Raw genomic sequence first — 23,005 nt, 5'->3', positions numbered from 1 at the left:
TATCATATTATTTAACAGTTGAAAGTGAACTGTCATTTTAAGTTTGATTTTGATCGGATGAGTGCAGTTCAACTCGTCGACAATTGTGAAGATTCTCGAGGTTAGGGACCATCCATTTTGTGCTTTGTAATGAAAATGGCTGCAGCCAAACTTCTCTGATCTGAATGAAACTTGGCATGATGATACATCTTGACCTGCTCTACAAGTTTATTTAGTATTTTCCGTTGCGCAGGCTTTTGCTTCTCCAGGTTCTCCCATGGAACTGAGAAACGTATTCAGTCGAACTTCTGCGGTAAGTCAGTATATCATCCTGAGAAGTTTGATCGAGATAGCAGAGGTTCGACTATTCGTTTTTCAATTCCATGTGATATTACAACACGGTGAACTAAATTTATATAGAAACACTTTGATTTTGTTTTGTTTTTTGCTAGCATTAAACTGAGAAAATGTTATTCAATAGACAGAGAACACCACTCAAAGAAAAGTACATCATAAGAATATATATATGGTTGCTGTGGTTCTCGGTTTAATTTGCTAGTTAAGAAACTTGCTCTAAATAAGTACATCTTACAGGTGAAAAACTAAGCCAGGCGATAGAATTAAATATAAAGTTATACACTTTTATTTTACGTTTACTAGTGTTGGGTTACTACTGTAAAATAAGTCAGTATATATGAAAGATAACTGTATTAGGTACTATTTTCCACCGGCGGTGTATTCTTGCATAGTGTACTTAATGTTTACAAGCGGGGCGCTACTAGTATGGATGCATGACAAGTGCTATTGAAACTCGAAAACTAACTGGTTTCCACTACCCTTGCTTATACGTATACCCGCGTCGCCTTCGCTCCTGTTCACTTTGGACGCACATTCTTGCTATCGCTCAGGCCCCCAGCTTTCTCCTGTTTTGGCTCCCTTAAATAGTATTCGTGCTTTTTATTGGCCACCTGGCAAAGCACTTGTAATGATTTTACACCAGTAACTCTAAAATACATGTGTATTACTTTATTTAATTCTGTCGTCTGCAGAATTTTTTTTTTTTCGTACAAATATGCCTTTTCATGCAGAACACTGAATTTTGCCTGTAAATTTTTGAGAATATGCTGTGACGAAACTTGAGCACCGTTCTTCTTTTCTTTCTTATCACGAGTCTTCTTTAGCCTAATGAGCACAATCATCACACGATAACGACTATTCTTTTCATTTAACTTGTAAACAAGTTGAACTAATAATAATAATTGATGTACAAAGGAGAAGTGTCCTACATATTTGAGGTAAAAAATAAAATAAATATACTTCTACTTCATCCGTGTTTACAAAGTTAAATGTTATCGATTTACAAAAAATGGTCACCTATCCACACACTGACCAGGCTCGACACTGCTTGACCATACATATTAAAACATCGGTCCCACTGAATACACAAGTAGTAAGCACATTCACATAAAAATAATTAGGATTACAGTATATAAAATGCGTTAATTAAAATAGCAAATGCCTTACCTTATCACAGGCGATCCAAAGCCACTGCACATCATCTGCTACGCACACTATATTCCTCCAATATTTCACTCACTTCCTATATCACGCAACAGAAAATATTAATAAAATTCACTTAGCAACATTTTCATTTTTAATCAACAATACGTATAACAATTAAGAATAAAATTAATTGTGAGCACATTGTTATAATTAGAATACTGTTTTTATTCGTTTACAAATATGGGATTAATATAGAGCTGGCAGCAACAATATATACAACTCATCCTGTATGTATCGTAAATCCTAACTTGAGAAGACATCTCTGACGCAAACAATGAGACAAGAAATCAAATACTATATCCGACACATTTGGGGTTTATTGAACTTCAATGTTGGAAGATACCACCTTGTCGGTAGTACAAATGTAATATCCTTACAACACGCGGAACTTTTGCCAGGCATATCTAGGAATTTGGGAAGATTAATTGATATCCTTAATGTGCAATGTATGATTATGACGCATTGTTATGTACACGCAGACGGAACCAGGACAATCTATAGATGACATTTGCACTGTGTTTGGACAATTTGTTCGCAGAAAGTAACCGTTTTTGTCTATGAATACTTGAGAACATGGAAGGTATGAGATATACATTTTATGCGCAAATATTATAATACAAATCATTGTTAGTTTGGTGGATGCGTGAAAGAAAGAAAAGGAGTAGATTTTTGCAGACGTCCGGATATAAAGCGAGAACTGAGAATACGCATCTATAACATCTATTTTCTTTGTGTTAATGATATCGATGAACTAAACGGGGAAACTAAAATACAACTGTTTGCAGTATAATTCGAAGTATAGTCAAGTGCAGAGGCGTACTCACGGGGTGTCCACCGGGTGCGGACTCCTCGCAAAAGTTCCTAAGTGAACATACATTTGCAGACTTTCTCATTAAATGTAGTTATTAACAGGGAAAATATTGATGTATCATCAATATAAATCTGATCTTACACTTCATCTGTACTCTGTCTGTATCATGTTTTTGTGAAAAAGTAAGTGGAATATTTATCGTGTTTTCGAATGCAGAATAATAGTATATAGACATAGTGGCTTGTAGTATTGGAACCTTGCCCCCCGAAGCTTGGATCCCTTAGAAGAAAAAAAAATGCATGCGCGCCTGGTGAAATGGTTAACGAATTCAGTTCACTCGATGAATCGACAGATAGTAATACACATTTCGACAGATCGACAGCATTCGACAGATACAGACATATGAAAGTAGCACAAGAATTAGGCGAAAGTCCGTGCGTTTCCTCAATTCACGTAGGAAACAACAGAAAATATCAACTACCATAAAATAATCCGTATATATATTTAATTTATTTGGAATAAAATAAATATAGAAACAACCTGTTCATACATAACTACGGTAAGTGCGTTAATTGCTAACGTAAGAACAAATATGAAACAAGGCACAAAATAAAAAAGAAAAATAAAGTTAAAGGGAATAAATATTTAGGCTTGATTGTCATTCGTATTAAGAAGCTGGGTAATAAAATGTTAAAATCTACAGAAAATTATGAAATTAAATCAGGATTTGAAATAAAAGTCTATACATTGGAAGTAGGCCAGGGAGTTTGCAAGGCAGATGTGTGCGACACGCGTTACTTTATAGATTCCCTTCATTGAACTATAGTAAGCAGTACGAAGATGGTACTTTGCGTATAATCACAGGAAGGATTGAAGTTAATTACCATGGTAATATAATTATTTATTGATAAGTATTTCCATGTTAAATTATGAAAATTATAAGCACAAGGAGGGTGAAAAAGTAGTGTGACCGACTTAGCAATGACTGAAACATAAAATAGAAAAGCGAATAAAAACAAATGCCTTTTGAGTTATGTGGAATAAAGTTTCTTCTAGCCAGTAAGGAAGAATAGGATCTGGTGCATTCATTGAATACCTGAAAAAAATCGTTTATCAAAATAGAAGGAAACACACTTATCGTTGTGGCAACTACGAACTTCTGTTTACCTCAGCCCGCCTCAGCAAGTGCTTTCTATCCGGTCCGCGCTCCGTAACCAAACTCAACGCTGCCTGCTAGCGAAAATTTCATTCTTCAGTATCGTTGAGTTTATTGCAGAAAGCAATGGCAGATACGGCATCAGCACCTGCAGCCCCGGCACAGGCTTCTCCTAAGAAGTCTGCAAAGCCTAAGAAACCAAAAACAACACCTTCTCATCCAAGAACATCAGAAATGGTGAACAACGCCATCAAGAATTTGAAGGAAAGGGGAGGAAGTTCACTGCAAGCTATTAAGAAATACATCTCTCAGAACTACAAAGTGGATGCCGAGAAGCTTGCTCCATTTATCAAGAAATACTTGAGAAGTGCAGTTGCTTCTGGGTCTTTGGTTCAGACCAAGGGAAAAGGTGCATCTGGATCGTTTAAGCTTAGTGCTTCATCGCTGAAGGAGAAGCCTGAAGGTGGATCTTCAACCAAGGCGAAACGATCAGCATCAAAGGAGAAGAAGCCTGCGAAAAAGCCAGCAGCTAAACGTCCCAAGAAGACTGGTGAAAAGAAAAAGGCTGCTGCTCCCAAACCTAAGAAATCACCATCTAAAGTGAAGAAGGCAAAAACTCCCAAGAAGCCAAAGGCCCCGAAGCCAAAGAAGGCTACAGCAAAACCGAAAAGTGCTAAGAAGGCTGCACCAAAGAAGAAGTAAATGTGTCAGTAAATCATCTGACATTTTAAAACGGCTCTTTTTAGAGCCATCAAATACTTTGAGAAGAGTAAAATTGTGCTTTTCCTATCATTATCACATGTTCATTCATAGCAATGTATAGTATACACGCAAGGGACTTTGAGTTTTCTTTTTAACCGAAGCACTTCTTGATGTAAGTGCTTTATAACAGAGGGGAATTGAGGGTGGGGAAAGAAAGCTTTCACGGGTGTCAAGAATGGTGTACTCGAAAAAAAATGGGGAACACATTACGTAATGTCAATTTGTGATCACTTACTTTTTCCTTGTTCCTATCTTCAAGTAGCGAAACAGTACAGAAAACGCACTTAATGCATTTGTTAGAAAAACTTTTGCAGGCTGACTGGGTTCGATTCTCGGTGGGAGCTCAAATGTTTCGCATTGCACGTTAATAAGTAGGTCCACGTTTGAAACAGCCTTGCTGCTGAAAGGGACACTAAACTAAAATCAACTCTTTTCAAGGCTGGGGTGAAAGAAATGTTCGAACTTATTACAACTCGTGAAAGTGAAGTAGACTATGTTTCAATTTAACGTCGTACTATTATGATTTTTATGATAAAGGAGACGGGTGATTACGCCTAATGAATGATGGAAATACTGGTGTAATGAGAAAGTGTTAGGAAAAGGGAACACGCTAATAACCACGGATACCGTCTTATAATTCGTAATATTGCTATAAAGAAAAATAGTAACACCAGCAGAAATGTAGGTGTACAATTGAACTGATGTTAAGTACAAACAGACACTTAAAGAAAGTTTAGTTTAACGTTTGCATTCAACAGCAGCGACCTCTGACAAAATAATATTACTTTTGCTACCTTGGAAGAAGTACATATTTCGCCTGCGAGTTCTATCAGATTAATAACGTTGAGAAGGGCAAACAGTGGTTGAATCGAAGTTAACTTATGCAACATATGGCAAAATCGAACCCTTGACCACATAAAACGAAGATAATCAATCGGTAAACATAGGGGAAAACTAAAGAATATACTTGAAAGATAGGATGATATACGAAACGACAGGAAAACGAAGGTAGATGTATTAACTATGCAACATACGGCGTGAGAATTTAAAAAAAAAAGATAACAAGTATGGACAAGATCCTTGTTAGGATAACAGCATCTCTAAGTAGTGTATTGGTCCTAAAAAGGACCGTTTTTGAACTCAGTGCCAGAACTTCAAACTTAAGCACGTTCCCCACGGATGCGGCGAGCAAGCTGAATGTCCTTAGGCATGATTGTGACTCTCTTTGCGTGAATAGCACACAAGTTGGTGTCTTCGAAAAGCCCTACAAGGTAAGCTTCACTTGCCTCCTGTAAAGCCATGACAGCTGAGCTTTGGAAGCGAAGATCTGTCTTGAAATCTTGTGCAATTTCTCGGACGAGTCGTTGGAAGGGCAGCTTGCGGATGAGCAATTCAGTGCTCTTCTGGTAACGACGAATTTCTCGGAGAGCCACAGTACCAGGACTGTAACGATGGGGCTTTTTCACTCCACCGGTAGCTGGAGCACTCTTTCTTGCAGCTTTGGTGGCAAGCTGCTTTCGAGGAGCTTTGCCTCCAGTAGATTTCCTAGCTGTCTGCTTGGTACGTGCCATTGCAACTGTCACGACTTGTTTCAAATAATTGCGCGCTGAATGAAGTCAAGTTATATAAAGAGCAAAACCGTTAAATCAAGCTATTTCTCATTGGATAAAGTCAGTCGAAAAGGACAGTTCTCATTGGCTTAGACACGTTTTGTGTTTTTCCTCCGTGCTTTCCCTGCATGATCGAAGGAACAAAACCACGAGTCTTGGGCTGCTTGGGCTTGTATTTCTCGTGTGTGGTGAGCGAAGCAGTAACATATCGAAATGACAGGACGTGGAAAAGGAGGCAAGGGTCTTGGCAAAGGAGGTGCCAAGCGCCACCGTATAGTTCTTCGTGACAACATCCAGGGTATCACCAAACCCGCTATTAGGCGTCTTGCTCGCCGTGGTGGTGTGAAGCGTATCTCTGGTCTCATTTATGAAGAGACCCGACGAGTATTGAAAGTATTCCTGGAGAACGTAATCAGAGATGCTGTTACATACACAGAACACGCCAAGAGGAAGACAGTGACAGCTATGGATGTTGTGTATGCCTTGAAGAGGCAAGGAAGAACCCTGTACGGTTTCGGAGGTTAAGTTGGGGTTCCTCCTATTTTGGATATAAAATTGGCATAAACGGCTCTTTTCAGAGCCAACAAATTTATATAAAGGGAAAGATTTACTTTGTGCGATTTTCTGTTAGATTATAAGAATTCGTGTAACTACATTAAAGCCTTTTGATGCACACTAAATTACAGACGTAGAGAGATTAATTTGAGAAAATCATACGTTTTTTTTTTACATTATGTACGTTCATGTATACGTATTCATATCATGTAGCAGTATTAATGCTGGAGAAGGGGTTCTGGTTGGAAATTGGCGATTTGTTGGAAGTAGCGAGCATGAGAGATGCGAAACGCAAGTCGGAATTTCTGTTCTGACAGTAGGATGTACGTATAGAGGCTTATACAACTTCTATACTGTGCTGTGAGGGGCGAATAATGCGTTAGAAACCTGAATCTTGTCCTTTATCTTGTTTACGTGGTCTTGGGTTCGATTTCTTTCTTTTGCGGTAGTGTCTATTGTGATTTACATGTAAATTAATGACACTTCGTAGCGGGTTACTAAAATAAAGAGTAATACAAATATGAGATGTAGGTTAATGCATTGTATACTTCACATTATTTACTAAAGAAAGGCAGTAGTTACAAGAAACCTAGGCTCGCTCGTTGGGCACAGTAGCAAATGAGTTCTGAGATCAGAGAATAAGAGTAGTTGCGTATTACAAACCATATACATATAACACATATCACACAAATATGAATATCGACCTTGCAAAGAATAAATCGTACTTAAGTGTGCATTTAATGTCATTACTATGTTGCAAAAGAAATTTAGGAAAGTTTTCTGATCCGCTCTGTTCATGATGTCATTGGGGCATAGTAATGAACAATAATAAATGTCGAGAACATATTGAACAGAGTAATTTCAGCCAAGCCAACGCAAGAGAGAAACATGAGTGCTTTAAGAATGTTGGAAATTCCTTTGTCTAGCATGAAGTACATGAGAATATGTGGTATGAGGTTTTCTTCCATTGCTGAGAATCTGGGCTCGACTGTCCTGTCCTCTGGGTAATATGAGCCCGATGTACGCAAATATCAAAAAAATGTAGCTAGCGACAATACAAAAGGTAATGATCTTATAATTAATAATGTAGTGGGAACTAAGCACATCGCTGTTTGGAGTATTCTAAAGTTAGTGTGACTTCCTATGGGCTTCAATTACGATCGACGACTACACATATACTAATTAATCGAATAGCAGCGAGAATTTCGAATGAAACTAAGCAACTATCTCAGACACTTTTGATGAGTCTGTATATCGAAAACAATTCATTTCAATCGTAAATCTCCTCTATAAAGGGGTTTGTGGCCCTCATAAGGGCCGATTTGTATGAGATATAGGTCTTACATTTATGCCTTCTTCTCAGTTTTCTTGGGCAGAAGTACAGCTTGAATGTTGGGCAAAACACCACCCTGAGCGATTGTAACTCCAGACAACAACTTGTTTAATTCCTCGTCGTTACGGATAGCTAACTGCAGATGACGTGGAATAATCCTAGTCTTCTTGTTGTCACGAGCAGCGTTGCCTGCCAACTCAAGAACTTCAGCTGCCAGGTATTCCATGACTGCAGCCAAATACACGGGAGCGCCAGCACCAACTCGTTCGGCATAGTTACCCTTTCGCAAAAGACGATGGATTCTGCCTACTGGGAATTGAAGGCCAGCCCTGCTGGAGCGGGACTTGCTCTTTCCCTTGACTTTTCCACCTTTGCCGCGACCAGACATTGTTCAATATTCTTTCGTAATAAGATGAGAGGAAAAATTGCGGCCTCCCATGAATCAAGTCAGTTTTGTTACTACTTCAAGCGTGCACCCGAGTGCATCAAATGAAAAGCAAGGCAGTTGGCGCGAATTGAAACACGTACTGTAATTTAAATGAAGTCGATAAATCGGCGGACACATCTCATCTTGATCTCATCTCATCTGATCTCATTGATCTCATCGGAGGAGAGGCTGTTCTCACAGAGAAGAATTCTACGTTCGAGAAGTGTTGAAGAAATGAAGATGCCGTTCAATGCTGCAGAAGTCGCCGTGACACACCGGGAAACCTTGCGGTGTTAACGAAGGTGTGCACACCAGCCAAGCGAAACTTACTCTTGGCAGAAGAGTACATATTAGAGAAGAGTTGAGTTTACTTAATAAAGTTAAACTGAAACAACACACTCACACACACCGCTTCCTGGAGAAATAAACATTGTTTTCCGTCGGCTTGACCCCCTATTGTGCGTCAAGCTTCGCGCTGGCCATATAGGTTGTACAGCCTTTGGCGACAGTCGGCTGACGGGAACGCAATATTATCTCTCTGGGATAGCTTAGAGAAGCACTAAACACAAAATTAGAATAACATATCCTGTTCACCCAAGCTAGTGCGGCCCTTATCAGAGCCATGCCTCGCCCGCCCAAGAAGACGCCCGTGAGAAGAACGCCGTCAGAAGGTGATCCAGTTCTCTGGAACGCCAAGGAAGGAGCAGACAAAACAAGAAGAAACCAAGACAATGGAGAAGATGACCACAACAAAAGAGTGCAGAAGCTGCTTGACCGTCACGAGGGACAAAACCTTGAAGTGTTCCTGCACACCTCACCAGTATTTATGAAGGGTGTGTCCCACCGATACACAGATGAAGATATCACCGCTATCATTGTCGAGAAATTAGATGAAAATTCTTTTTTGGTAGTGGACGATGGAACCCAGATGAAAGTGTTCTTCACAAACAAGGCAGCGCGGGAAATATTTCTGAAGTCCTTCAAACCAGAAGATTTTGGTCGACATGTAGAGTTAGATGCATCGTTTAAATGGCCAAATACGAACCAAGACGAAGAAGAGTCAGAGGGAGCCAAACAGGGGGGAACAACCAGAGATGGCCATACACCCCAGACTGCAGAAGAAGCAAACATAGAAGAAGTCCTAACCGTGAATGAAACCCATTTGTCATCATCCCGCAAAGAAGAAGGAAGAAAACTCCAAAGTAACCAAGAAGATGAATTCCACGTAGTCCAGAGAAGAAGCAGGAAGAAGAGAGCAACAGAAATGAGAGAACCAAATCAAGTAGCATCCCTGAAACCATCCCAAGAAGTGACTAAACTCACACAGGAAGAGACCGCACACACACTGGTGGAACCTAACACACAGGTGAAAACCACACGCATCCAGGAGAAGACCACAATTTCCGGCCCTTCTCAGGACCACAAGGAACAAAGCACCAACAGAGAGCAAGACGGCAATACCCAATCAGAGAACAAGAAGCAAAAACCAAATAACCAATCAGAAGCCAGAAATCATCCAACAAGGAACCAAGCAAACAAAAGAAGTGAAAACAAGAGTACAGCTACCACTAAAACAACTACAACTTCTGACCAATCAGAAGCACGCACCAGAGCAAACAATAGCCAACCAGCCAGTTCCAAGGGAAAACAGAAGACGAGGAAACCTCCCATATTTACATGTGTAATCAAAGGCTATCCCGTAAACAAAGAATTAAAGGATCTTGAAACCGACTTATACAACCAGAACATCAATTTTAGTAACCTCACTAGAATCAGGACAGAGACTGGACCCACGCAGTTCGTGAGGCTTTTCTCAACTAGCCCAGAAGATGTGAACAAACTAATCACATATGGCCTAAAATCAGGACCCAGAACTTACAAAGTAGAGCAGTCGAGAAGCCAGCCGCGTCCCATGCCCTGCTGGAACTGCTACGCATACGGTCACCTCAAGTACCAATGCACTAAAAAGAGAAGATGCCACAGATGTGGAAACACGCACGAAACGAGCTGCAACCTCCCAATAAATAATAACTTCTGTGCTACTTGTAGAAAAGATGGACATAGAACCGGTAGTAGCAACTGTCCTGAAAGGCCAAAAACATCTCAAACAGTAAGAAAGAAGCTAATCATTGAAGACAGACCCACAACAACAGGCTCTTTTCAGGGTCAGAACAACAACCAAGAAGTACCAGACAAAGCAACAGAAGAAGAAAAACCCGGAAAAACGCCTACCATTCAAGAAATAGAAGAAGCAATAGACCAGGCCACACACAAAATAATAACTTGGGTCACATCCATCCTGACAATAACAACACCCTCAGAGCAGAGGCCCAAACTAACAGAAATAATAGCCATAGCCACCAGGAAGATATTCAACCTGTCAATAAATGCATTATCCACAACCACAGGACAGCTGTACGTCACAAATCCAATAACAGTGGCAAAGAAGATACATAGCAGGGGGACCGGCAGAAGAGAAGCAGAAGAACCAGAGGGGAGATAGCCAGCCGTCACCCGCAGACCGATGATGACTCACAGCACCGACAATGGACAACGACATTGGCAAATTGCATGTTGAAAAAAATAACAGTTGTCCCCACTAACAATACACCTCCCCTTACAGACAACACAGATTTTTATTAACACTTAACAGATTTTAAGATAGGTTGTAATTAAACAGATAAGTTATTAATTTATTACTACAGACAAGTTTACATGGATTTTTGCCACCCCTTCAAGTGTGGTTTTGCCATGTAAATAGACTATTGCATGCAGCATGACCGATTGGGTTTTTTTTCCTGGTTTCCAGGTTTTTTATCCCTCTATCAAATCTCAAAATGTGAAAAAACTTCTCGTGCTTTCCTATCTTCTTTTTCTTACCCTTCTTTCTTCCTATTTACACAACTCAGATTCGCGTGTAAATGTCTCGAAAAAGATAGAAACCGCGGCACACACCTACCGACACATGCTTTAGGTTTACTAACGCATGCAGGAGAAGCACGTAGATTTAGGTTGGTGCTTCACTCACGGGGCGAGCTTTCTTGCTAAGGGGCCCTCTGTATTCTAGCTTTTCTGTTTCTGTTTCTGCGGACACATCTAATTTTGCTGAACGAGTGAGTCATCATGCCACCAAAAACTAGCGGAAAGGCTGCAAAGAAGGCTGGTAAAGCCCAAAAGAATATCTCCAAGGGAGATAAGAAGAAGAAGAGGAGGAGGAAGGAGAGCTATGCCATTTACATCTACAAAGTTTTGAAGCAAGTGCATCCTGACACTGGCATATCTAGCAAAGCTATGAGTATCATGAACAGCTTTGTTAATGACATCTTCGAGCGTATTGCTGCTGAAGCTTCTCGTTTGGCCCATTACAATAAGCGGTCAACTATCACCAGCCGGGAAATCCAAACAGCTGTGCGCCTTCTTTTGCCTGGTGAACTTGCCAAGCACGCTGTAAGTGAGGGTACGAAGGCTGTTACCAAGTACACAAGCTCTAAGTAAAAATCTTCTTCAAGATTTTTCATTTCAAACGGTCCTTGTCAGGACCAACACATTATTCGAAAGAGTTAAATCACGAAATTTGCTTCATTCTGTTATGTAGAAACACCTTGAAATCCAATTTCTATATGCTGTTAGTAAAAAAGTAAAGCACATAGCGGAGATGTGTCGTGCTTGTATACGAAAGGCATTTACTCGCCGGAGATCTACACTTAGTCATAATAATTTACTTTTAAAAAGTGGTAATACATTCCGTGTTAAGTATAGTAGTAGGTGCACACGGATCGGAAATCAGGTTATTTTAATGTGCCGTGCAAATAAACAGGCTGTTAGTGTAAGAAATAGTGGGTATAACGCTTAGAATATCGATTAATCGCTATGAAATAATGTTGATAAATTATCTCTTGAAAGTACTATAAAATTAATGTTTCTAGTATTTTCGTACTTGAAGGATAATGAAATTTGAAAAAGAGATGCCAACAGCACCTGGTGTTCCCAGGCGGTCACCCATCCAAGTACTGACCAGGCCCGATGCTGCTTGACTTCGGTGATCGGACGAGAACCGGTATATTCAGCATGGTATGGCCGTTGGCGAATGCATATGGCTTCGAGTGAGTTATTGTAGCTACGTAGGTTTGTCGGTGAATACTCAAAAAGACCAGCGCGTGGAAAGCGTTGCTAATTGTTTTAAGTAATGCATGATTACGAAATTATCGTGGTGAACGATGTGAGAATATTCGTCTTTGTGAAAAACAAAATTAGAAAAAGTATACCAACAGCACCTGGTGTTCCCAGGCGGTCACCCATCCAAGTACTGACCAGGCCCGATGCTGCTTGACTTCGGTGATCGGACGAGAACCGGTATATTCAGCATGGTATGGCCGTTGGCAACTACCTTTTCTTCAATGTCCTGTTAAGGAAGTATGTTTTAAGTAAGAATTGACATTATTAACTATAAAGGCAAGCATATTAACGTCGTTAACATTACTTGGAATATACTAATATTCGAATAAATATTTGAATGTTCGAATGATGAGTGATTCGGATGTTCATAGTGCCACTGTGTCCTATCGAGTTTACTATCACGAACCACGTATGAAATTGTATATAAATAAATAAAAATAAATCCTTTATTAAGTATTGATTACAGGAAAAAGGCAAACTTACATTCTTTAATGTACACAATGAAATGTATGAAAGATATTTTTAAGATATGTTTCACTTACCCTTTATAACGCAAGGTAGTTTTCAGTGTAGCATTCTCTTCAGCTGCGAGATAACGTAAGGCAGATGATCATTCAGTCGTGAAGCACTAAAATGTAATATACATTTTAACTATTATCGATAAGAATTATTTACTGCAGGGATGCAAATAAAGTGAGGCAAATTACGACGTAGTAAATAAAAACCGATACTGTAACTGATAATATAATTAGTTGTATCTGTATTAGTTGTATATACAGTAATCGCACGATTATCCGCGGAGTTGGATGTTGGCATAATCGCGCATAATCAGCAGTATGAGCAGAAAAGGGAAATGAAATGAAATATTTAGATTTACGTCGCATACTTATACCGGTTACGCTAAAGGAGACGGTGATGATGAGTACTGAATGAAGAAAGTGGGAGGAAACGGGAGAAACCCGAGAAAACCCATGAGCACGGTCTTTATGCACGACAAAGTTCACACGGCACGAGCTGGGATTGAATCAGGGACCCCAAGCACCGGAGGCCAAAAAACGGACAAAAAGTCTTTCGTGCAACTTTCGTTTTCGGTAAAAAGTTTACACATAATTTAGAAAGAGTAGTTTTCTGGTCTTTTTATTTCACAAGTTGGTTCATGTCTATATTTTTTACATGCATAAAAAATTTTTCAACTCCCTTGCTTATTTCCTGTTAAAGACCTCTACCTCTGATTGTATTTTTTGCACATATTCTTATTGTTTTCAGACAACATTTCTAAAAGCGTAATTTATCGTCAGCAAGAAAAGAAAAGGAAAGCCTCGGATAGTGGAATGTGTACTGTATATATATATATATATATATATATATATATATATATATATATATATATATATATATACGTATTAGTATATAGTTTTATTTTATACGTCTCCTATTATTACACAATGTGCAGATATTGTCAAAGCGCAAGTAAATATGTATAACTCCCCGTTCTGCACTTAATAACTTGAAAGAAGTTCGGGGAAGGTAGTGTAACAGAAAGTGCAAACAGAAATGAGGGTTTAAAGGCATTTAATATTATTCCGTAGTAGTATGATTTTTTGTAAAAAAATATATATATATATATATATATATATATATATATATCTAAACATACATATTCAATGATATAGTAAGAGGTTAGCAGCACTGATAGAACTGCAGAAAGTACAAAACCGTTAATAAGAAAGAGAGAGAGATGGTGGCCGCTTTTGTGCTTTTCATTGGCTAATTCCGAATTGCGCGCGAATACGTACGAGATTTCTTTCTTTTTCCTCTTCGCAGCCCAGATGTTGCCAATTAGAAGTTTTTAGTACTACATTTGTATGAAAATGTTGCCTTTAAGAAATGTGGTTTGCATACAGAGAAAAGAGCAAAATGAATATTTACCTTAGTGGGCATGAAAAAAGACGAAACATTTTGCAAGATGGACACACGAACTTCCTTAATGCAGGCGTTCAGTACATTATTGTAAAGAAAAAAACACTAAAAAGAATTACTTCAATATCCCTAGCAACATTCAACAATTCATAGAGAAAAATCTTTATTTTGAGAACAATGGAAAACTATGTAATTGTAGATAACTACTAAATTTAATGATTAAGGAAAACGTTTAGGCCCGGCCCTTCAGAAAGAAAGTGCACAGAATATTCTCTCATGGAAGCAATTGCAAAATCAACATTTTGTTTGCAGTTATAATTAGAGGATCTATATACAGGGTGTTCGAAAAAGAATGTATCCTCTTGAAAGAAAATATTCTCTGGGCCCCTAATCCTTTATATACCGAAAGGAAGTTTGTATAGCATTTTTTCTTACCTTCGTTAGAAGAATTGAAAGTGACTACTATCGTGACACGGGAGATATTTAATCGATAGTCGAATTACTCACATACTCGAATGAACACGTCTCTTGTAAGGAGAGGAAAGGCTTCTGTGATCCGCTATCGCAGCTGTGTCATATCTGCAGAGAATGTTAGGACACAAACGTGATCTTTGAGAGCCTCGTGAAAAGAAGTCGCATAGTATCATGTGTGGAGACATCGGGGCCATCTGAAGAACGCTTCATCATTAGGACCAAGGGCGAGTTACGAAACACTCTGGGATATATTTATTAACATAACTTCTCGTCATTCTGCAAGTGTGGTGGAGCTCCATCCTATTGGAAAAGGAAACCTCGGGAGCCCTCTTCATGTGTAGGTATCGTTCACATCTGAAGCATGTGAAGATAGATTACTGTACTATCGTGTACCTAAAATCATTTTCTACGATGACGAACATGTCTACACTGAAGGCAGTGCAGCTCTTTTTCTCTTTTTTTTGGTCATGTATTGTAACGCGGGGCAATGCACACAATAACATGTAATGTTGTGTATCATCATAAAGGGCCAGGGCGATGATTGGATCTTGATGGACGTGGAGAACTGATAGGTGATGTGAGTGGTATTGTGATCTATGGTTGTATGTTTACTGATGAATGCATAAGGAGAGGTGAAGGGGTTGCCTTTTTTTTTATGTCGATCGGGAGGGAAGCGATTGGGAAACTTTTGACTTTGTTTTTCAACCGAATATATTGATTGAATAGGTCGCCGACAATTTTACGGGGCGTCACGTCGTTGCCTTTTTCATGTCGATCGCGAGCGAAGCGAGCGTTTTTTTTTTTTTTTTTTTTTTTTTTTTTTTACCGACAATATGTATTGAATCGGTTGCCAACACCTTTAGGGGCGCGTCACGTCCTTCTTTCTGTGCTGATCGCGAGCGAAGCGAGCGCGAAATTTTTGACTTTTTTTTTTTTTTTTTTTTTTTTACCCACAATATTTATTCAATCGGTCGCCAACACTTTTAGGGGTGCGTCACGTCCTCTTTTCTCTGCTGATCGCGAGCGAAGCGAGCGCGAAATTTTGACCTTTTTTTCTCTTTTTAATTCTTTTTTTTCTTTAAGAAAAAATATTGATTTCATAGGTCGCGAACATTTTTACGGGATGCAACATCGTTTATTTGTTTTTCCAACCGTCTTTCTGTCTTGAGCCCCCGCCAAGTTAACTTTATGGTGGACAAAAACTATGTGCGGTGGGTTACCGCGGGGTTCTCCCGTTTCCTCCCACTTTCTTCATTCCACCACCATTTCAATCATTTCTCATAATCAGCGCCTCTTTTAGCCTAAGCGGCATAACGTGGGACGTAAAACAAAGATTTCCTTTAGTTGCTTTCTGTCTTGATTACGAGCGCGAAATTTTTTACTTTTTTTTTCTTTCTTTTGATATTATTCATTTAATAGGACGGCAACACCTTTACGGGCCGCCGCGTCGTCGTTTACACTTCTTCAGCCCATATTCTTTCTGCTTGTTCGTTTTCCGGCATCTTGTTATCACCGCCCGCGGCAATGCCTATGTCTTTCATCGCTTTTTGAAGCAAATCTTTAATAAATATGCACTCTCACATTTCTACTAATATGCATACCACAGTGGATAGACTGTAACTAGGAAAGCAGAAGCCTGCATATCATATTATTTAACAGTTGAAAGTGAACTGTCATTTTAAGTTTGATTTTGATCAGATGAGTGCAGTTCAACTCGTCGACAATTGTGAAGATTCTCGAGGTTAGGGACCATCCATTTTGTGCTTTGTAATGAAAATGGCTGCAGCCAAACTTCTCTGATCTGAATGAAACTTGGCATGATGATACATCTTGACCTGCTCTACAAGTTTATTTAGTATTTTCCGTTGCGCAGGCTTTTGCTTCTCCAGGTTCTCCCATGGAACTGAGAAACGTATTCAGTCGAACTTCTGCGGTAAGTCAGTATATCATCCTGAGAAGTTTGATCGAGATAGCAGAGGTTCGACTATTCGTTTTTCAATTCCATGTGATATTACAACACGGTGAACTAAATTTATATAGAAACACTTTGATTTTGTTTTGTTTTTTGCTAGCATTAAACTGAGAAAATGTTATTCAATAGACAGAGAACACCACTCAAAGAAAAGTACATCATAAGAATATATATATGGTTGCTGTGGTTCTCGGTTTAATTTGCTAGTTAAGAAACTTGCTCTAAATAAGTACATCTTACAGGTGAAAAACTAAGCCAGGCGATAGAATTAAATATAAAGTTATACACTTTTATTTTACGTTTACTAGTGTTGGGTTACTACTGTAAAATAAGTCAGTATATATGAAAGATAACTGTATTAGGTACTATTTTCCACCGGCGGTGTATTCTTGCATAGTGTACTTAATGTTTACAAGCGGGGCGCTACTAGTATGGATGCATGACAAGTGCTATTGAAACTCGAAAACTAACTGGTTTCCACTACCCTTGCTTATACGTATACCCGCGTCGCCTTCGCTCCTGTTCACTTTGGACGCACATTCTTGCTATCGCTCAGGCCCCCAGCTTTCTCCTGTTTTGGCTCCCTTAAATAGTATTCGTGCTTTTTATTGGCCACCTGGCAAAGCACTTGTAATGATTTTACACCAGTAACTCTAAAATACATGTGTATTACTTTATTTAATTCTGTCGTCTGCAGAATTTTTTTTTTTTCGTACAAATATGCCTTTTCATGCAGAACACTGAATTTTGCCTGTAAATTTTTGAGAATATGCTGTGACGAAACTTGAGCACCGTTCTTCTTTTCTTTCTTATCACGAGTCTTCTTTAGCCTAATGAGCACAATCATCACACGATAACGACTATTCTTTTCATTTAACTTGTAAACAAGTTGAACTAATAATAATAATTGATGTACAAAGGAGAAGTGTCCTACATATTTGAGGTAAAAAATAAAATAAATATACTTCTACTTCATCCGTGTTTACAAAGTTAAATGTTATCGATTTACAAAAAATGGTCACCTATCCACACACTGACCAGGCTCGACACTGCTTGACCATACATATTAAAACATCGGTCCCACTGAATACACAAGTAGTAAGCACATTCACATAAAAATAATTAGGATTACAGTATATAAAATGCGTTAATTAAAATAGCAAATGCCTTACCTTATCACAGGCGATCCAAAGCCACTGCACATCATCTGCTACGCACACTATATTCCTCCAATATTTCACTCACTTCCTATATCACGCAACAGAAAATATTAATAAAATTCACTTAGCAACATTTTCATTTTTAATCAACAATACGTATAACAATTAAGAATAAAATTAATTGTGAGCACATTGTTATAATTAGAATACTGTTTTTATTCGTTTACAAATATGGGATTAATATAGAGCTGGCAGCAACAATATATACAACTCATCCTGTATGTATCGTAAATCCTAACTTGAGAAGACATCTCTGACGCAAACAATGAGACAAGAAATCAAATACTATATCCGACACATTTGGGGTTTATTGAACTTCAATGTTGGAAGATACCACCTTGTCGGTAGTACAAATGTAATATCCTTACAACACGCGGAACTTTTGCCAGGCATATCTAGGAATTTGGGAAGATTAATTGATATCCTTAATGTGCAATGTATTATTATGACGCATTGTTATGTACACGCAGACGGAACCAGGACAATCTATAGATGACATTTGCACTGTGTTTGGACAATTTGTTCGCAGAAAGTAACCGTTTTTGTCTATGAATACTTGAGAACATGGAAGGTATGAGATATACATTTTATGCGCAAATATTATAATACAAATCATTGTTAGTTTGGTGGATGCGTGAAAGAAAGAAAAGGAGTAGATTTTTGCAGACGTCCGGATATAAAGCGAGAACTGAGAATACGCATCTATAACATCTATTTTCTTTGTGTTAATGATATCGATGAACTAAACGGGGAAACTAAAATACAACTGTTTGCAGTATAATTCGAAGTATAGTCAAGTGCAGAGGCGTACTCACGGGGTGTCCACCGGGTGCGGACTCCTCGCAAAAGTTCCTAAGTGAACATACATTTGCAGACTTTCTCATTAAATGTAGTTATTAACAGGGAAAATATTGATGTATCATCAATATAAATCTGATCTTACACTTCATCTGTACTCTGTCTGTATCATGTTTTTGTGAAAAAGTAAGTGGAATATTTATCGTGTTTTCGAATGCAGAATAATAGTATATAGACATAGTGGCTTGTAGTATTGGAACCTTGCCCCCCGAAGCTTGGATCCCTTAGAAGAAAAAAAAATGCATGCGCGCCTGGTGAAATGGTTAACGAATTCAGTTCACTCGATGAATCGACAGATAGTAATACACATTTCGACAGATCGACAGCATTCGACAGATACAGACATATGAAAGTAGCACAAGAATTAGGCGAAAGTCCGTGCGTTTCCTCAATTCACGTAGGAAACAACAGAAAATATCAACTACCATAAAATAATCCGTATATATATTTAATTTATTTGGAATAAAATAAATATAGAAACAACCTGTTCATACATAACTACGGTAAGTGCGTTAATTGCTAACGTAAGAACAAATATGAAACAAGGCACAAAATAAAAAAGAAAAATAAAGTTAAAGGGAATAAATATTTAGGCTTGATTGTCATTCGTATTAAGAAGCTGGGTAATAAAATGTTAAAATCTACAGAAAATTATGAAATTAAATCAGGATTTGAAATAAAAGTCTATACATTGGAAGTAGGCCAGGGAGTTTGCAAGGCAGATGTGTGCGACACGCGTTACTTTATAGATTCCCTTCATTGAACTATAGTAAGCAGTACGAAGATGGTACTTTGCGTATAATCACAGGAAGGATTGAAGTTAATTACCATGGTAATATAATTATTTATTGATAAGTATTTCCATGTTAAATTATGAAAATTATAAGCACAAGGAGGGTGAAAAAGTAGTGTGACCGACTTAGCAATGACTGAAACATAAAATAGAAAAGCGAATAAAAACAAATGCCTTTTGAGTTATGTGGAATAAAGTTTCTTCTAGCCAGTAAGGAAGAATAGGATCTGGTGCATTCATTGAATACCTGAAAAAAATCGTTTATCAAAATAGAAGGAAACACACTTATCGTTGTGGCAACTACGAACTTCTGTTTACCTCAGCCCGCCTCAGCAAGTGCTTTCTATCCGGTCCGCGCTCCGTAACCAAACTCAACGCTGCCTGCTAGCGAAAATTTCATTCTTCAGTATCGTTGAGTTTATTGCAGAAAGCAATGGCAGATACGGCATCAGCACCTGCAGCCCCGGCACAGGCTTCTCCTAAGAAGTCTGCAAAGCCTAAGAAACCAAAAACAACACCTTCTCATCCAAGAACATCAGAAATGGTGAACAACGCCATCAAGAATTTGAAGGAAAGGGGAGGAAGTTCACTGCAAGCTATTAAGAAATACATCTCTCAGAACTACAAAGTGGATGCCGAGAAGCTTGCTCCATTTATCAAGAAATACTTGAGAAGTGCAGTTGCTTCTGGGTCTTTGGTTCAGACCAAGGGAAAAGGTGCATCTGGATCGTTTAAGCTTAGTGCTTCATCGCTGAAGGAGAAGCCTGAAGGTGGATCTTCAACCAAGGCGAAACGATCAGCATCAAAGGAGAAGAAGCCTGCGAAAAAGCCAGCAGCTAAACGTCCCAAGAAGACTGGTGAAAAGAAAAAGGCTGCTGCTCCCAAACCTAAGAAATCACCATCTAAAGTGAAGAAGGCAAAAACTCCCAAGAAGCCAAAGGCCCCGAAGCCAAAGAAGGCTACAGCAAAACCGAAAAGTGCTAAGAAGGCTGCACCAAAGAAGAAGTAAATGTGTCAGTAAATCATCTGACATTTTAAAACGGCTCTTTTTAGAGCCATCAAATACTTTGAGAAGAGTAAAATTGTGCTTTTCCTATCATTATCACATGTTCATTCATAGCAATGTATAGTATACACGCAAGGGACTTTGAGTTTTCTTTTTAACCGAAGCACTTCTTGATGTAAGTGCTTTATAACAGAGGGGAATTGAGGGTGGGGAAAGAAAGCTTTCACGGGTGTCAAGAATGGTGTACTCGAAAAAAAATGGGGAACACATTACGTAATGTCAATTTGTGATCACTTACTTTTTCCTTGTTCCTATCTTCAAGTAGCGAAACAGTACAGAAAACGCACTTAATGCATTTGTTAGAAAAACTTTTGCAGGCTGACTGGGTTCGATTCTCGGTGGGAGCTCAAATGTTTCGCATTGCACGTTAATAAGTAGGTCCACGTTTGAAACAGCCTTGCTGCTGAAAGGGACACTAAACTAAAATCAACTCTTTTCAAGGCTGGGGTGAAAGAAATGTTCGAACTTATTACAACTCGTGAAAGTGAAGTAGACTATGTTTCAATTTAACGTCGTACTATTATGATTTTTATGATAAAGGAGACGGGTGATTACGCCTAATGAATGATGGAAATACTGGTGTAATGAGAAAGTGTTAGGAAAAGGGAACACGCTAATAACCACGGATACCGTCTTATAATTCGTAATATTGCTATAAAGAAAAATAGTAACACCAGCAGAAATGTAGGTGTACAATTGAACTGATGTTAAGTACAAACAGACACTTAAAGAAAGTTTAGTTTAACGTTTGCATTCAACAGCAGCGACCTCTGACAAAATAATATTACTTTTGCTACCTTGGAAGAAGTACATATTTCGCCTGCGAGTTCTATCAGATTAATAACGTTGAGAAGGGCAAACAGTGGTTGAATCGAAGTTAACTTATGCAACATATGGCAAAATCGAACCCTTGACCACATAAAACGAAGATAATCAATCGGTAAACATAGGGGAAAACTAAAGAATATACTTGAAAGATAGGATGATATACGAAACGACAGGAAAACGAAGGTAGATGTATTAACTATGCAACATACGGCGTGAGAATTTAAAAAAAAAAGATAACAAGTATGGACAAGATCCTTGTTAGGATAACAGCATCTCTAAGTAGTGTATTGGTCCTAAAAAGGACCGTTTTTGAACTCAGTGCCAGAACTTCAAACTTAAGCACGTTCCCCACGGATGCGGCGAGCAAGCTGAATGTCCTTAGGCATGATTGTGACTCTCTTTGCGTGAATAGCACACAAGTTGGTGTCTTCGAAAAGCCCTACAAGGTAAGCTTCACTTGCCTCCTGTAAAGCCATGACAGCTGAGCTTTGGAAGCGAAGATCTGTCTTGAAATCTTGTGCAATTTCTCGGACGAGTCGTTGGAAGGGCAGCTTGCGGATGAGCAATTCAGTGCTCTTCTGGTAACGACGAATTTCTCGGAGAGCCACAGTACCAGGCCTGTAACGATGGGGCTTTTTCACTCCACCGGTAGCTGGAGCACTCTTTCTTGCAGCTTTGGTGGCAAGCTGCTTTCGAGGAGCTTTGCCTCCAGTAGATTTCCTAGCTGTCTGCTTGGTACGTGCCATTGCAACTGTCACGACTTGTTTCAAATAATTGCGCGCTGAATGAAGTCAAGTTATATAAAGAGCAAAACCGTTAAATCAAGCTATTTCTCATTGGATAAAGTCAGTCGAAAAGGACAGTTCTCATTGGCTTAGACACGTTTTGTGTTTTTCCTCCGTGCTTTCCCTGCATGATCGAAGGAACAAAACCACGAGTCTTGGGCTGCTTGGGCTTGTATTTCTCGTGTGTGGTGAGCGAAGCAGTAACATATCGAAATGACAGGACGTGGAAAAGGAGGCAAGGGTCTTGGCAAAGGAGGTGCCAAGCGCCACCGTAAAGTTCTTCGTGACAACATCCAGGGTATCACCAAACCCGCTATTAGGCGTCTTGCTCGCCGTGGTGGTGTGAAGCGTATCTCTGGTCTCATTTATGAAGAGACCCGAGGAGTATTGAAAGTATTCCTGGAGAACGTAATCAGAGATGCTGTTACATACACAGAACACGCCAAGAGGAAGACAGTGACAGCTATGGATGTTGTGTATGCCTTGAAGAGGCAAGGAAGAACCCTGTACGGTTTCGGAGGTTAAGTTGGGGTTCCTCCTATTTTGGATATAAAATTGGCATAAACGGCTCTTTTCAGAGCCAACAAATTTATATAAAGGGAAAGATTTACTTTGTGCGATTTTCTGTTAGATTATAAGAAGTCGTGTAACTACATTAAAGCCTTTTGATGCACACTAAATTACAGACGTAGAGAGATTAATTTGAGAAAATCATAC

At 39.0% G+C, this 23,005-nt stretch overlaps 2 non-coding genes across 2 annotated transcripts; both read right to left on the bottom strand.

The window, feature by feature from the left end:
* Positions 1-12,162: 12,162 nt before the first annotated feature.
* On the bottom strand, positions 12,163-12,281 carry LOC145676711 (5S ribosomal RNA). Its single transcript, XR_014129447.1, has one exon. It is a non-coding gene; the product is annotated as a 5S ribosomal RNA (ribosomal RNA).
* Positions 12,282-12,458: 177 nt separating this feature from the next.
* On the bottom strand, positions 12,459-12,577 carry LOC145676700 (5S ribosomal RNA). Its single transcript, XR_014129436.1, has one exon. It is a non-coding gene; the product is annotated as a 5S ribosomal RNA (ribosomal RNA).
* Positions 12,578-23,005: the final 10,428 nt, after the last annotated feature.

Source organism: Thermobia domestica, unplaced genomic scaffold (assembly GCF_964235325.1).
Source record: "Thermobia domestica unplaced genomic scaffold, izTheDome1.hap1.1 HAP1_SCAFFOLD_306, whole genome shotgun sequence".
Lineage (NCBI taxonomy): Eukaryota > Metazoa > Arthropoda > Insecta > Zygentoma > Lepismatidae > Thermobia > Thermobia domestica.
Note: the sequence above shows the minus strand (reverse complement) of the source record. Positions and strands in the feature narration are given on the sequence as shown.